General features: G+C 39.1%; 1 protein-coding gene and 1 long non-coding RNA gene across 11 annotated transcripts in view; one reads left to right on the top strand and one right to left on the bottom strand.

The window, feature by feature from the left end:
- MKL2 (MKL1/myocardin like 2) overlaps window positions 1-15,419 on the bottom strand; it is a 64,091-nt gene extending 48,672 nt beyond the window's left edge. For 6 of the 9 annotated variants that reach the window (XM_046900900.1, XM_414735.8, XM_040647644.2 and 3 more), the window contains exons 1-2: window positions 15,363-15,419; window positions 13,699-13,751 (exon numbers count right to left, since the gene is read on the bottom strand). The gene's annotated coding sequence lies outside the window, so the exon portion shown is untranslated. Of the gene's footprint in view, window positions 1-13,698; window positions 13,752-14,869 lie in introns of all 9 variants that reach the window. The other 3 variants (XM_015294270.4, XM_004945069.5, XM_046900901.1) reach the window with 2 other exon arrangements.
- LOC107054578 lies at window positions 1,528-3,099 on the top strand. Of its 2 annotated transcripts, XR_005839835.2 has the most exons (3): window positions 1,532-1,590; window positions 2,224-2,348; window positions 2,897-3,099. It is a non-coding gene; the product is annotated as an uncharacterized LOC107054578 (long non-coding RNA). The 2 variants fall into 2 exon arrangements; XR_001468975.4 differs by lacking the exon at window positions 2,224-2,348 and having other exon boundaries at window positions 1,528-1,590.
- Window positions 15,420-15,441: the final 22 nt, after the last annotated feature.

Genomic DNA, 15,441 nt, shown 5'->3' with positions numbered 1-15,441 from the left:
AATTATTTTTTTTTTTTAGGAAACACTGCTGCTGCCCATATTTAAAGTTCAGACTTTGGTATGCTGAATATAAATGCTTCCATGCTGGAGTGTGTATTTAGCAGCCATCTGCACACAACATGTGGTTCAGTGACCACAGCCAGAACATCTCATGTGTTACCTGATATTTAAAAAAATTAAAGATGACAAAAACGTTCAGTGACCATCAAAGAATGGCCGACACTACAGAAAGGGATAAAAAAAATCATGTTGCTGAAAGCACCAATTTAAAAGTAAGAAATGTAAGCCAGTGCTGCTTGATAGATACTGCAGTAGAACAATTGTGATGGTTAAGTGCATATTTTTTGGTAACTGGAAAATAACAATTGGTACTTTCACATCAAATTAAGACACATTAATTCAGTGTTACGCAATTTTTTCCTTTGTTCTTAGCTTTCAGAAGCACAATTTACCTAGCTCTCATTTGTTTTACTGACATTACACTCTGCTCAAACTCCCACTCACCCACACAAATTAAGTTCATTACTAACCATGCAATTCTTATCAGAGCAGAATTTGACTGAAAATTTAGTTGCTTATCTGCTCGTAATCACAGCATTTTATCCCCAATTTACTGGCTGCGAGTTACACCTTGGAATCACTTTTCAAAGAGATCCAACCACATTAGCCGTGCTCACAAATTTAACTCCATATAAAAATTAACAGAAACACTCTCATGTATGAAAGGTTTCACATCTATTAAGCTGCATGTTAGCTTTTGATTAAACTGTTTTCCACATGAGAGGTAACAAAATACCTTGCTTTAAGTTAATTTAAATTTTACCAGTCCTAGAACACTGAGGCAAATTAGTTCATTGTCTATTTGTTCCTCTTGGTTTCAGAACTGTGCATAAATGTGGCTTGGCTGTCCAGCTTAAACCAAGAGAAAGGCAAGTAGCAATTATAAATCACGTTAAATGACATTACTCATAGCAGTGCATAGCAACTCAAACCAGACTGACTTTGTACACAAATAAAACAGCTTGAATCTGACTAAATTGAGCTCAAAGGGACCTTTTGGAGGTCACCCAGCCTACCTTCCAACCCAAGAGCAGCTACCTGCTGCTTAGTAACTTGTCTCTCTAAGTTCTGAAAGTCAACAGAGCTGGCAATTTCCATCACCTCTGGGGAACTTCACTCAGAATTCTCCCCATGCATCCCCTCCCTTCAAAAACAACGTCCCATGCTGCTGCTACCTGTGACTGTTCTGTCCTGCTGCTTTGCTGTAATGCAGGGCAATACTGCTCTCCATAGACCCAAAATTGAGTTGTTACAATGCTTTCACACAGTATCCAAACTGGTTAGGTTATTAGGAAGCCTCTAAAGCAAAGTTCAGAGCTCTAACCCTAATCTGAAAGTTTCCAATTCCCAGCAAAACAAATTCTGTCTTAAAAATTTTGCAAGAATTGTATGCCATTTTAACCACTAAAAATAAATGTGTCCATAAATAAATAAATTAATTTGCAGTGACATCCACTATTTATTTGTTCATAGAACTTTACAGCAATAGGACTCTATGAAGAAAAATGGGAACAGGCTGTGGCATGCAAGGTAAGTACACACTGAAGCACCACAGATGCCAGGAAGTTACTTCTGTTATTTCCTCCAGAAGCTGTCTGTGAAGGCTGACAGAGCTGGGTAAGGTTGTTACACAAAGCTGCAACGTGCAGAAGGTACTCTTTCAATCATCTGCTGTAAGGATGCTGGAAGTCTTTTTACCTATTGGCTGTTAGGCATCCAGCTGTTTTCCCAAAGGATCACCTAATCCTAGAGGTCTAATGTATCGATACAAAAAAGTCCATGACCTACACCATCAAAACTTGGCTCAGATCAGTGCCTGCTCCTGTCTGAATCAATGAACAGAACACTGAAAGCATAGCAAAAAGATGACAAATTGCAGACTTGCAATAAAATACAAGCAATGCATGTAACACTTCATTCTTGTTGCACTAAAACCTAAGGCAAAATCAGCTGTTCAACTTCCTAAAAAGAAAAACATCTAAATGCAACCTTCCTGAAATTAATAGTTGGTCTTAGGTAACAGGGCTTTCCCTATTGGCTGACAAAGTAATTAAGAAACTTAAAAGAGAGTTATTTTGACAAACAGCTGTCGAAAACAAGAAAAAGAACCAGGATGAGATACCTATGTAACCAATGTCTTTTGTACACTGTTTTATCTATGAGGTGATAAATCACCACTGCTTTCCAGCACACTCATTTTAACTGCTAGAGGAGATGCATACAACTTGTTTGGCATCAGCTGGAAGTTAACAACCAGCAGCATTCACTTCACTGTGAAACCAGATCAGGTATGCCGGACATCTCCCTTCTACCTAAAGTTTTCAAAAGCCAAAATACATTCCAGCACTTGTAATACAACTGACTGCTGAGCAGCAGTTGAAATGCAAGAAGCAGGAGAAGACATTCGCTTGCTTTGAAATCAAACACTGTACACTGGACTGGAATATCCAGTCATCGTGTGCAAACATGAGAAACTGTGATCTGATTTAGAATTGTGTGTGCCATAGTACAATAGTAGTACTACTTAATTACAGTTGAAGAAAAGACATTTGCTTCCCCTCTTTCATCCCCTTAAAACATACTCAGTCTTAAAGGATTACTTCATATTTGATATCTGCATTTACAGCTGGTAACTGTTACCTGTGTGGCCCTTGATTTTAAGCAGGCCAAGATACAGAAGTCTATCAGTAACATATAACTCAAACACAACAGTAGAAATATGTATAATAAAAATACTCCTCTAAAACATCCATACTGTTAAATGGAAATCTTGATATTCTACGTAGTCATATTCTACATAATTCTGTGTCATCTGAGAAAGCTTCATTTCATACAGAGCTAATCTGACAAACAGAAGTCAACGGTTATTTCTTCAGAGATCACCACTCCTTCAAACAAATACACCTGAAGCTAGGAAGTTGTGTCAACTGCCATTCCCTTACGTATGAAAAACCTTTCTACTTACAAAGTTTTTTAAAATAAAATACCATTTTATTTGTAGTAATTAAAATAAAACCACTCTTTTGCAACTGTTGAAAAGGATTTCAAGTTTGGAGGGTTTTTTACACACAACCAGGCAAAACAGGCAAGAGTACTAAAATGAATCACAGAACAAAATCATTTTCCTACTTAACCTTCAGAGTAGATTACTAAAACGTGCACCAACCTTGCAAGCAAGGCATCAGTTCACATTTAACTGACAACTACTCAGAAGCAGTATGCCAGTACTGGGAAAGAACTACTGTACAGTAAACGACTCTTATGTAAGTGTCCTCACAGACTGTAGGTGGTTGCTATCTTTCTTAACTGCTCAAGACAAATGCTGTTGCTGCTTCTTTTTTTTTTTTAAATCATTTTATCTCTAAAAGATACTTCCTTAGAGAAACCTCAGAAGGGGGAAAATGCATACCTCTCTGCCACTTGGAACACCGGAGCTGGTATTCTATTCAGTGTAACCGGTGAAAATGGCAGCATACCTAGGCATTAAAGCCAGTTTGATTTGTACAAAATCTGCTAGAAAAAAGCCTCCAGAATCACACTGCTTTCACACAGGCCAAGTCAAATGGCTGATCTTACCATAGTATCGCTATACTGCAGTATAAAATTCTTGTCACACCAGATTAGCCATGAGGGATGCCAGGCTACAGTACATAAGTTATTACAGTATCATGCTGGCAAATCACAAAGGTTTCAGTTTCTCGACTTGTAAAACTCAGAAAATTTTAATGATATAGCCATTAGTTTGTATAACACCAGAATCAGCCATGGAAAGAATACTAGAATTGCAAATTTTATTTGTTTATTTATTTTGTAATGTGCCGGGAAACGCTACAAAAGATGCTCTTAATATAGCTCAAGCACCACATCCAGCAGGTGAACCAACCAGCCCATGCAAGTCCTTTGCATGAAGCTCTTGGATCTCCTTGTCAATGCTCAAAAATCTGCAGTGAGGACAGTGATCTCTGGAACAGTAATAAGCTTTTCAGAGGACAGGTACACTTTCACATATCACTTCAATTTGACAAGTGAGCATTAATTTTTATCCCTATCTGGGATAGTGTGCTGAAGTAGCAGCATGACAATAGAGAACACAACAGTTCTTTGTGTTCTCATAAGGGCAAGCTTTCAGAATGCAGCTGGCCCTATCACGAGCACAGGCTGGCTCACAACAAATTTCCCTTCTAATCTTCAAATCAGTTGTGTCCCAGTAGTCACACTCTTGGAAGATCTGTACCTCCTTCTTCCCCACCAAGGGCTTGGACATAAATATGCAAAATACACAGGAGTATTTAGCTCACTGAACCCTGAGGCACATGTCAGCTACAAAAGTGATTTCCCAGAGAGGAGAGCTGGGGATTGGCAGCCTGCTCCAAGGAGAGGAAAAGATGCAGTGCTTTTAGAGCGACTCATGCCCATGATTTCCTATGGCAGGCAAACATAAATGATGTTGTTAGTAGAGCATGTTTATGTAATTGGAGTTGACAACCTAAACAATCCAAAGCATAAATGTTCATTTTGGTATTATTAAGGCACTTGATAGCTCAAGTCTAGAGTCAAGATCAAACAGTTAATATTAATGCATCATAGAACTGCTAGATATTTTAGCATCGTCGTATCTTAGAAGCTTTTTAATAGGAGCTCTGACAGTGCAAAATAACTTTTATCAATAACTTTGTCCATAGTCTTTAACATGTTTAGGCTTCTTCAATAGCCAAAATGTTGTTCAGCTTTAAAACTGAGTGTTGGTAGAACACCCAAGGCATTTCAGGAAAGGTTTAACTTCTCCATGATTTCATTTGTTTGCTTTGCTGCTTCAAGATGTTCCCATTAATGACTAAGCTGCAGGTGCTATTCTGTTTATTTTAGTGCCTGTAAACCAAGCCCTCAAACAGAACAAAGCAAGGAAAGCATTAGGATTCAGGTCAAAGAGGAAGGAACTGCAGGGCAGGACTGTTTCCTGTGAAACATGCTACTTTCTACCTTCCTTTATGAGCATAACTGAACGTTAGAAAATTATTTCTGTAAAATGAAATGTCTTGAAAAAGAAACACTTTGCTTCTCTTTATTTCTAGACACTGTTAAAACTGTTAACAAAACATTGTATGTGGAGTGCCAAAGACGTAACCTTTTAAAGAATACAGTCAACTATTACAAGACAAAATTCAATTATTATTCATGTTCAATAATAACTTAAATACTAATTCGGTATGAATGCAAAATAATGTAGCACAATTAGGGCTTATTAGCAACTTCAATTGAAGATGTCTTGCAAATATCACGATGAGTATATCTTAACTGCAATTCAGCGCACACAGGCAGATGGCACCCGTTTAAGTAGTCCCTATCCATAACCTCAAGACAGCTTAGAAATTCTTTTTCACAAAGCTTTCGTTGTCTGTTAACTTGAGCCAACACAGCTACTTTCAGATATTAACAACGCAAACAGATGCTCAATCAGCTCCCAAAGAAACTGGCCAACTTGTTCTTAATTTCTGAAACTAAAACTTGTACAATTTAACCCATTAGTGGAACAAAAGAAAAAAATTAGAAATGGTAGATAAATGTGTAAATTAAAAATTCACTGTTCTGAAAATTCTAAGCAGCAGCTATTAATCATACTTTCTTCATATGATTTATGCTAACATTTAAAATTCCCTTTTCTGTTCTCTCATTTAGCACTCTATAATCCCTGCAAAAAGCATGGCAGAAGATCATATATATGCAACTGTCCTAAATGACTGGTTTTACTTTGCAAAGTTGTTAGAAGTGTTTGATCTCCTCTACGTTGTTTCTTTTAACTAGAAATAAAATAGAGGCCTAGGTTAACATTTCCAACTTAGAAGTTCAATGAATCATCTATTTTATAACGATTTTGTTTACAATGTGCAATGTGTCAACAGAAATACCATCAGAGATCACTAAAGGAGGTGGTGGAAGTTTTAAGATAATGTTTATAGTGCCACTGTCTTAATCAGACCAAACCCTTTGACGATCTACGACTGGAAGATTCTAAAGACTTCCCTATTGCTCCCAGGGGGTCGGTTACCCACAGCTATGTATACTATATACACCTATTCATCACATGCATGCTGTGTGGATATGAACGCCCATCTCTCTCAACTGAAAGAGGCAGTGGCGCAAAATTTTGGCACTCTCCTAATTCTTCACTAAATTATTCTCCACTGTGTTTGTCATTATCCTAGAGTTAGAATGAGTTCTACAGTCAATATATTTCTCACATTACTTACTCCAGTTAGCCAGAGCTGCTATTGAAACAGGACAAATATGACTTTGATTGGCTTAGAAGTATTAATGAGGGCTTTACCAAGTCCACTGCAAACTTTTAAAAGCTGTTAAAAGGAAAATAGCGCCCAGGTTTCATCATTTATATACCAGCTGTCACACTTAGGTTCATGGCTTCAGAAAGACAATCTCTTTCCACCTCAGTCTTCACTCACTTCTTCTCCAAATTGCATCTAATACAGCAGAGTCAAAGAGCAAATTATTTCACCTGACCCAGAAGCTAACAGTACAAAGTGTCATATTATATTTGGTAACAGTGAAGCAAACAGTGAGCATGTGAATGGTAGTTCTACTGCTCATACCCCATGCAGTATGCAGTGACCTGATTTTTTATATAGTAGTGACAAAAGGTCAGAATGTGAACTCAATTATATCATCCATAACAGATTTACACCCCACAGCATCTTCCCAAGAACTGTAATACTTTTTTCATAGGTACAGTAACAGTGCTCAATAAGACAATGCTTAAATCCAAATGCTTAAGCTTCAGGTAAAAAAATAAACAGCAAAACAAAAAGCCCTCACATATCCCCAACTTACTGAACACTAGAAATTAAGCATGAAGATATACTGCAAACAGAGTATTTTGGCTTCAAAAATAAAACAATACTCTTTGCAAAAGAAAATCCAACCTTTTTACTTCTCAAATCAAGAATGCTTCTAAGATGCCCACCAGCATCCCAGCTAACAAAGCAAGACCACAGGAAGGGATATCACTTATTGCTTTTTTATGAGTACACAACAAAGATAATAAGTAAATCCAACTTAATCCCCAGATCAACATCCATACTCTAAAATAACCAGAAGTAGTATGTTATTAGTAGGGTGCCTGAAGACTCTGATGTTCTAAACAGTTTAATGCTGTAATCCACAGTCCATGCCCTCACAATTTCTCATGAACTCCAAGACTAACATGAACTGGAATTCCATTTTCCATACTGAAATTAGCTAAAGTCCAATAGTGCAGAAACTTTAGGTCAGGAGAGTTAATGTTGCCTAAAGCCACTTTCAAAGAAGTCTTATCTGCTAAACTATTGTATGTTTCAATATTTCATTTTCTACAAAGCTGCTTGATAGAAAAGAAATAACAGAGACCGTCTATAGAACTGCTTACTGTAGAGCTCTGCATCGTTTGCTAAACTTAACAGCTTTAACATCCAGAAATCTGCTATTTTTTAGTATTATCTCTGATAACAGTTTCAAATGAAAACAGCCACTAAACTTTCCCCTTGTAAAACAATCACCATTCTCATGTTCCTCCATATTAAATGAAACAAAAAAGTCCTCCCCTTACTCAGAACTGGCAGCATCCAAGAATAAGCTGATACAGAAAGAAACATAACGGCCTTCAGAAATACTTAAAAACTTAAGACCTGCTCAACAGAAAGTTAATAAATATAGAGAAGAAAAAACCTCTTGTATTCAAAGATATAACTTTTCTAGGTGCAGTCTGAAAACTAAGAAAGCCTGACTGCAAGAAATTATTTCATTCATTCAGTTAAGACTGATCATTTCCAGAGATCTTAAGGAAAATATTTATAAACTTACAGTGAAAGTAATAACCTCAAGAATGAAATGTAACTCATATGATGTGAGTAAAAGACAGTTGGTCCATAAACTGCTCCTCACAGTAAAGAACACAGTATTTCTAAATTACAAGGAAAACACTGCTAATGGATTTTAATATAGAAAGTGCAACACCACCTTATTCTGAAAAATCTTAAATTAAGGGATAACCCTCAGTAAGAGCTGTTAAACGTAGAACACCCCTGGAACATCTACTGCAAATGTTAAAATAATTTAAGCTCCAGCTATTGACCAGGTAGGTCTGATGACAGTCACCAAACACAGGTCACTTCTGTTAGAACCACCACATTCATCTGCAGCTGTGCTGACTGACAAAATCAGTGGTCTGGCAGATGATTTCCACCATCCTACTTCTGGTTTACTATGACCTTGTCTGAACTGCTGGAACAGACAGAAAAACCCTTACAGCACAGGCTGAAATATTTTTAAATATCATTTTCTAATATCCTTCTGCATAATGCAGAAAAAGCTCTTACTGAGCATTTTAAAAACAGAACTATTGGAACTAGAGAAACACAACTTACAAACTCCTAAGTCTGAAAACATTTCAAGCTGTAATTTCTCTCCTACATAGTAATTTAAGTTTTATTTGTATATTAGACATTTTGTTCTTCAACAGCACAATAAAAATGTACTTACTTCAGTATTCCTTCTGATATCTGAGACATTTCTATCATCTAACAGTCACCAAAGGTCATTTATCAGGGAGTGTTTCTAAACACTGGCTAAAGCAGTTCACTGACACCAAAACACACCGAGTGCTTAATCGTTAGTAAATCGGTAAAAAAAGAAAGCTGAAAAACCTAATGCCTCTCCTTCCTCAAAGACATATTTTTGAACTCCATTAAAAGACATTTTTGCAAAAACAAACAAACAAAAAAATCCCAAACCCTCCACTACATTATATTCTATTTTTTTTTCTAGAGACCCTGCTAGAAAATTACTGATAATCTGATCAAAACAACATATTCACTAAGTATTATTTACTAAGATATTATTTCCATAGCCCAGGGTTTTTTTTTTCTTATTTTAAATCCATTATTTCTTTTCTGGCAACAGATCACAGCTCTTTGCTTCCATGGATCATTCCAGTATCCCCTTTCCTTCTCAATTCCTCTTCCCACATGCACTAGTTTTTTCCATCTGCCATTTATCAGCAAATCACTTCCCCTATTGTACCTATCCCAACTTTCACTTTACCCACCAAATACTCTCCGTGTGCTTTTCCTATTGTATCTTTTCTTCCCTTGACTGTTGCCTCAAAGAGATGTTCCCAATCTGCCATATCAGATGTGGAGTCTCTTGACTACATCCACTTACTGCTACAGAACTTTGTCTTTTGGACTACATTCTGGCCCCACTACTGCCAAAGCTATTTAAGAAACAGTAAATTTGGAAATGTTAACCAGCCTGTTTTAGTCTGAAAAGAAAAAAAAAGAATGGTATGTATTGTACAGCACTTTATCCATCCTCATTTTCAGATTTCTAGTTTCTCCCTGTGTTGCCTACATTTGCTTCTGCTCAGAACCTTCTCAGGGCAGAAAAAGATGTGCTACTGACTGCTGCAGGTTGTTACCATCAGCATTTCAACACTTCCCAGAGTCCACCTCCCTGTTTTTCCAGTTCTGCACAGATGAGTTTTTAAAATTAGGCCTGTTTTAAAGGAGCTGGTAAGAAAGCAGTCAAATGGTTAAGCTGGTAAAATTGAGGAAGGGTGGAACATCTGGCAGAGGAAGGAGGGAGTCATTAACCACTCAACTCAGATCTGCTGCAGCCAGAACAGCTTGTCTCACCACACTGATCTGATTCCAGGAGAAGTCACCAGTTACACTGCATTATTCACAAAAGCAGAGAAAGATGGCTGAAACCATCTACAGATGCAGAGTGATTCTCTGAAGCTAGTTTCATATTGGAAGATTTTTAATTCCTGTAGCCACATGGGTGGTTCACATTTTGTACGAACTGATCGCATTTGCTCACTTTTATAAGCTGACAGCATTTGCAATTTACAGTACAACTGCTGCTACAACTGACATTGATGCAAAGAAGAAATAATGTAAATAGCCCATACAAATTCAGAAACAACCAAGGCTGAGCAATGACTTCTCATTAATTATTTACTTGAAACAAGGTGACTGTTACCATTACAAAGAGGTTATTAAAATTCTTCTGCTGAACAGGAAGCCCTGACAGAATTGCAGTATGTAATACATTAACCCACAAAATAGTGAGACTTTCAATCATTCCCATAACTTCATATAGTTGTCTGATGTAACTACATTCAGTATTTACCTAAAATGTATCAGCTGAACTCCAGAAACACTGGCATTTTTTGAAGAAGTAAAAGCAAGGCCCAAACCCATTTGTTACCTGCTCAGCTTTGCTTTTGGACCAATACCTCAGTATTTCATGATAGCAAGTATTGTTATCACATTCATCGCTTGTATCTCACCACGAGGGCATTCCTTCTGACAATCTGGTTTAAGTTGTATTTCTCATGGATGTGTTTTTAAGACCATTATTATTACTAAGAAAGAGCCCTGAAAAACAAGCTATGGAAGTATTTCCCACCAAGTAACATGATATCATAATGAATACCCAAATGATCCGAAATAATTAAAGAGATTTATTAGTCAAAAATCTAAGTGATACACAAATGGTACAATTCAAGACAAATGTAATCATTATAAAGATTCCATTAATTTCTGTACAGTAATTTTAGTGTATCCAGAAAGCTCCGTGTTCAAAACACACACATTCCATGTCCCTCTTTCACCATATTATCGCTGAATAAAGATTTAAAAAAAAAAAAGCACAAACTCTGCTTTGCTTTCACACTTACAAAGTGACTTACATACAAAATCAAATACATGGAGAAAGATTGCTAACTCACTACATACAAAAATACTGTTAATGTGTACAACTTACACAGTGCTTTAAAACAAAGCGAGATTACTGGTGACACAGCGCATCCACATAGATTACATTTAAATATGAACACTTCGTAAGACCAGAATTCACTACAGTGAATACTCATCAATGGCATTTACAGATTTCCTTGCCTATGCTAAGTCACAGCTATTGCTTTCCTAAGGCTGTACCCGTTTCTAAATCCTGAAAAGCATCAAGCATGCGTTTAACTTTGTGCAGTGAACATGATGTCATCAATGAACACTTACAGCTTTGCAGGATTAGGACCTCATCAAACAATACATTTTCATTTTCTATGAAATGGGAGCAAAATAAAGGATAGAGCCAACAATGCCTATGCCTCCCTGTCTGTGTGTTGATGTCTCTCTGTGCAGATAGGAAATACTGAGAAAGTTGTCACTTTGTGAGATGTAAGAGCCATTTAAGGGCATGAACTGGACTTCAGTGGAATGTACCACCTGGAACTCTGTTTTCACAAGTTTCTCTGCTTCTGAATTTTTTATCAGCTCTCTCATTTTCATTTATAATAAGGATTGTCTGGCAAACTGACTTTAACATCTGTAGAATATTTCATCAAGTTTTCAGCAACTGTTTCCTAGCCTTCCAACAGACTTCTAATACCAGAAACAAAATATGGAAATAAAAATGCCACTGTCCACCTTTTTCATGACTACAGATTATAGCTGATTACCTTGCAAAATCACATTTGATAAAGGAAGTAAAAACATGGGGCCTGCCATTTATTTTTTTCCACATTTGGTTCATTTGCGTTTCACTGTTTGGTGTGAAGATCAAAACCGAGCTCAACTATGACTCCTCTCTCACTCTGTTGCTTCTGGCATCATGCCCAGATTTAAAAGCAGTTTTCAAACATTTAATTAATGGCTTTAGCCAAGTACCCAAATATGAGATCTTAAAATATGGAACTGGGGGTGTTTAGTCTGGGGAAAAGGAGGCTGAGGGGAGACCTTATTGCTCTCTTCCAATATCTGAAAGGTGATTACAGTGAGAGCAAGGTTGGTCTTTTCTCACTGGTGACAGGTGACAGGATGAGGGGAAATTGCCTCAAGCTGCGCCAGGGGAGGCTTAGGTTGGATATCAGGAAAAGCTTCTTTAGAGAAATGGTTGTTAAGCACTGGAATGGGCTGCCCAGTCTTGGGCTCTGTCTTCTAAATTTTTATTTGTAACTCCAGTTTCCCAACTGTGCCTCACTTGCCACCCTCACCAGACAAGTGACAAGGTGTCCTATACGGCCAGTCCAGAGTGAATATTTCTGACTGCCCAGACAGCTGCTGCCAATCAGAGTTCTGTCTGATGAGGACTTCTCCACTAAACATCAAACTTAGGAGTATTGTTACCAAATCAGTTGAGATATTTCTCTCAGAAGCTGGTTAACTTGTCCAAAAAAAATTTAAAAAATGTACAGACAAGGCAGGAGACAGCACCATCCAACTCAAAACCCTCTAGAAGCCAGCCAGCCAAGTCGCACCTCGGGTTCTCTTCCATCAAAGGAGCAATTGACTTTCACAAGTGATTAGCTGAAGCATAGAGAAATAATATGTTGAATATTTCCAAGTCCATTATTGGTAGCTTTCACTGCATTTTAAGACCAGGGAAGAAATGTGATTTCATGAAGTATCTTGATAGCATTTACACACTAGGAAAGTCAAACGTACCACAACATTCAGTGTGGTTATACAGATGGCAAGATTGCATAAAGGCAGACCACCACACTCCTAGAGCCGTAATTAAAAATTCTTACTAAACTCTGGAAAATGACTTTACTTTTTAAGTCAGACTTCACTCGTGATTATTCTCACTACATTCTATTGTCTGGCTGGGATACTCCAGTTGTAGATTCCAGTTTGGCTTAGGCTGCAAGCAGATTTGTTGGAATACATCAATACTCCAGATACATACTACCTTCTGCTCATATCCAGATTACATACTTGCTGCTCTTCTTACAGTCTCTGGAGCAGTTCTTAGCCATAAAATTTGTCTGGCTTTTTCAATGGAGGTAGAATAATGCTCTGTTTTATCTTAGAGGGGCCTCAGAAATAATCAAGGAGGCTTTAAGCTTGGTGCTCTGCCTTGGTTATTTTAAAAACAAAACTGCCCTTCCTTCTTCCGGGAACAAAATTCCTTCTCATATAAAAGATGGTGAGACAGGGAGCGGGCTCAGAATTTTCACCAATTCTGTAGCAGCTAAACAGCAGAAACATTCCATTTCTAAACTACAAATGTTTAAGTTGACATAACCCATTTCCTTATTTTGCTAAGCTACTTGAATGTTTAGTCTTCTTAACACTGAAGTACAACCCTACTACAACATTCTCAGTTACTCCCTGTGAGAAGGCAGCCTCCCATCTTCATCTATAACAGGATCTATTTAATTGAAACACACTGGTATGGTGGCAGTCCGGAAGTGCTGTGCTGTAACATGTTCTGCTAGTAGAGTAACCTGAGTCACTGTCAAGTAACTGTTAAATATAAACAAAATGCTGCTAACATTTAGAAACAGTCTTCCAAAATCTGCGAAGGCTTGTAAGCATGACAATTCTCAAAAAGAGAATACATGATTTAATCGTATCCCCAAATTCTTTTTTGCATGACAAAAATTTTTATACAAAAAGCCATCAACTTTACCAGGATTATAAAATAATCCTATATATGATAGATGTATAATATATAATAATGGCTAATAGGTAATACATGGCTCATTAAAAAGAAAAAACAACAGAAGTTTCATACCACAGTTTCATTAATTAAAAAACCTGTATTAAAGAAATTGCAATAGTTTTAAAATGCAGCACTTACTTTGGATCCTCCACTTATAGTATCCTCTTGTAGTGTCTGCTTTCAGCACATTTCTGGTAAATGGAAAAGATAAGAAAAACAAAGATCACAAAAGATGTCACAGGGATTATCTTAAAAATTACATATACTATTTCACTGAAGAATTTAAAACATTAACAACGCAAGTTTTCCCTTCTCAGCTTTTGCACTGTTATGTTGAAGTTCCTGCATTAAAAATCCTTAAGGTAAACTACTTTCACTACGTTCTGACTTCATTCATCAGCACCTTCTGCACTGTGCCTCAAATTCTAACACACCAGTTATTTGTTTTTCCAGTTACCTCTGGCAAGGGTAACATTGCTCGAGATGTACCACCCACCCCTTCCAGCCCAACTGCAGTATGTGCAACAAGTTCTAGGTCCTTCAAGTTCTACTTGTAGAATCCTTATAGCTGGAATGTCTTCAAAGTTTAACTTCTCGTTATATTTACTCACTATAACTTCATGTATTAACAGAAGCATATTTTATTTACTTACAGATGCCAATACAAATGAACCTCTCTAAAGAAAAAGAAAACTGGTAACAGTCATGTTTTGGCTTTATGCTATGAGAATTCAAACATTTGTTCAGTCATCGTTTATTAGCACATTACAGACTGCACATACACATGTATGTATACACACACACACGATTACATCAGTACTATATTTAGGAAAGTTCAGAAACCACTGTTATCTTGGAGGGTGGTGTATGGTAACTGTTGAGTCCTGGCCTGAACCACTGATGGATCACCTGGGAAAGGACCGGGTCAGTCCTGGGAGCATAGGTGAAGGCAGTTCAGAGGTGTGACCGGAAAAGGGGCAGCCTGGCTGCAGCTCTCTTAGACCTCATTTAAGGGCTGATTGCCACTAGGGAAGGAGCTCTTTCTGGAGTTCCCTCTTTGGGGAAGCTTTGCCCTACAAACATCAAATCTGATTTCAGGACTAATGCAAACACCTCAGCACTTCCTGATACGAGTGCTTCCATACAGGTGAGGGAATCGACTGCTGGAGCAGACTGGGGTGATGACCACCAGTTCACTCAGCCTCAGCACTCCGAGGAAGGAAAAGCTTTCATTTAACGCACTTATTTCTAAGGCCGGGCCCCGTGGATGTCTTTCAGCCCGGAGCGCGGCACGGGACCGGCTCCTCACCCGTCAGTTTCTCTGGCCTACACAGAAGAAAAAACTGAGTAAGTCCGCGACCGCCCCACACGGGCAGCCCAGGGCAGGGAGCGCCACGGGCCGGGCCGGCAGCCACCTGCGGGTCGCAGCGGGGCGGCCGCTGAGGGGCGCGGAGGAGCTCGTGCTGAGAGGACACCGCCCTCCGCCGGCGAGAGGACGGCGCTCCGCTCGGGGCCCCCAGCAGCACGGCGGGCGGCCGCCCCTGCTGGCGCCGGGCCACGGGCATCAGCCTCTCTAAGACGGCTCTGGCTCAGGCGAGCGGGCGGCCTACTTAGGGGCTGGGCGGCGGCAATAGGCTGCGCTGCCGCTCGCCGTCCTGTAGCCTCTCCGCCAGCCGGAGGCGAGCCGCCGCTGCGCCAGCGCTTGAGGCGCGGGCCCCGCGTGGAGGAGCCCGGCTGGGCGGCGGCACCGCCCGCCCCCCGCTCGCTCGCGCGCGCCCTCCCACCCTCACTCACCCACTCACCCTCGCCCGACGCCGCCGCGGACGTGATGTCCTCTCGCGAGCTCCGCGGCCGAGACCGCCCCCGGGCGCGCGCCCCGGC

Source organism: Gallus gallus, chromosome 14, assembly GCF_016699485.2.
Source record: "Gallus gallus isolate bGalGal1 chromosome 14, bGalGal1.mat.broiler.GRCg7b, whole genome shotgun sequence".
Lineage (NCBI taxonomy): Eukaryota > Metazoa > Chordata > Aves > Galliformes > Phasianidae > Gallus > Gallus gallus.
Note: the sequence above shows the minus strand (reverse complement) of the source record. Positions and strands in the feature narration are given on the sequence as shown.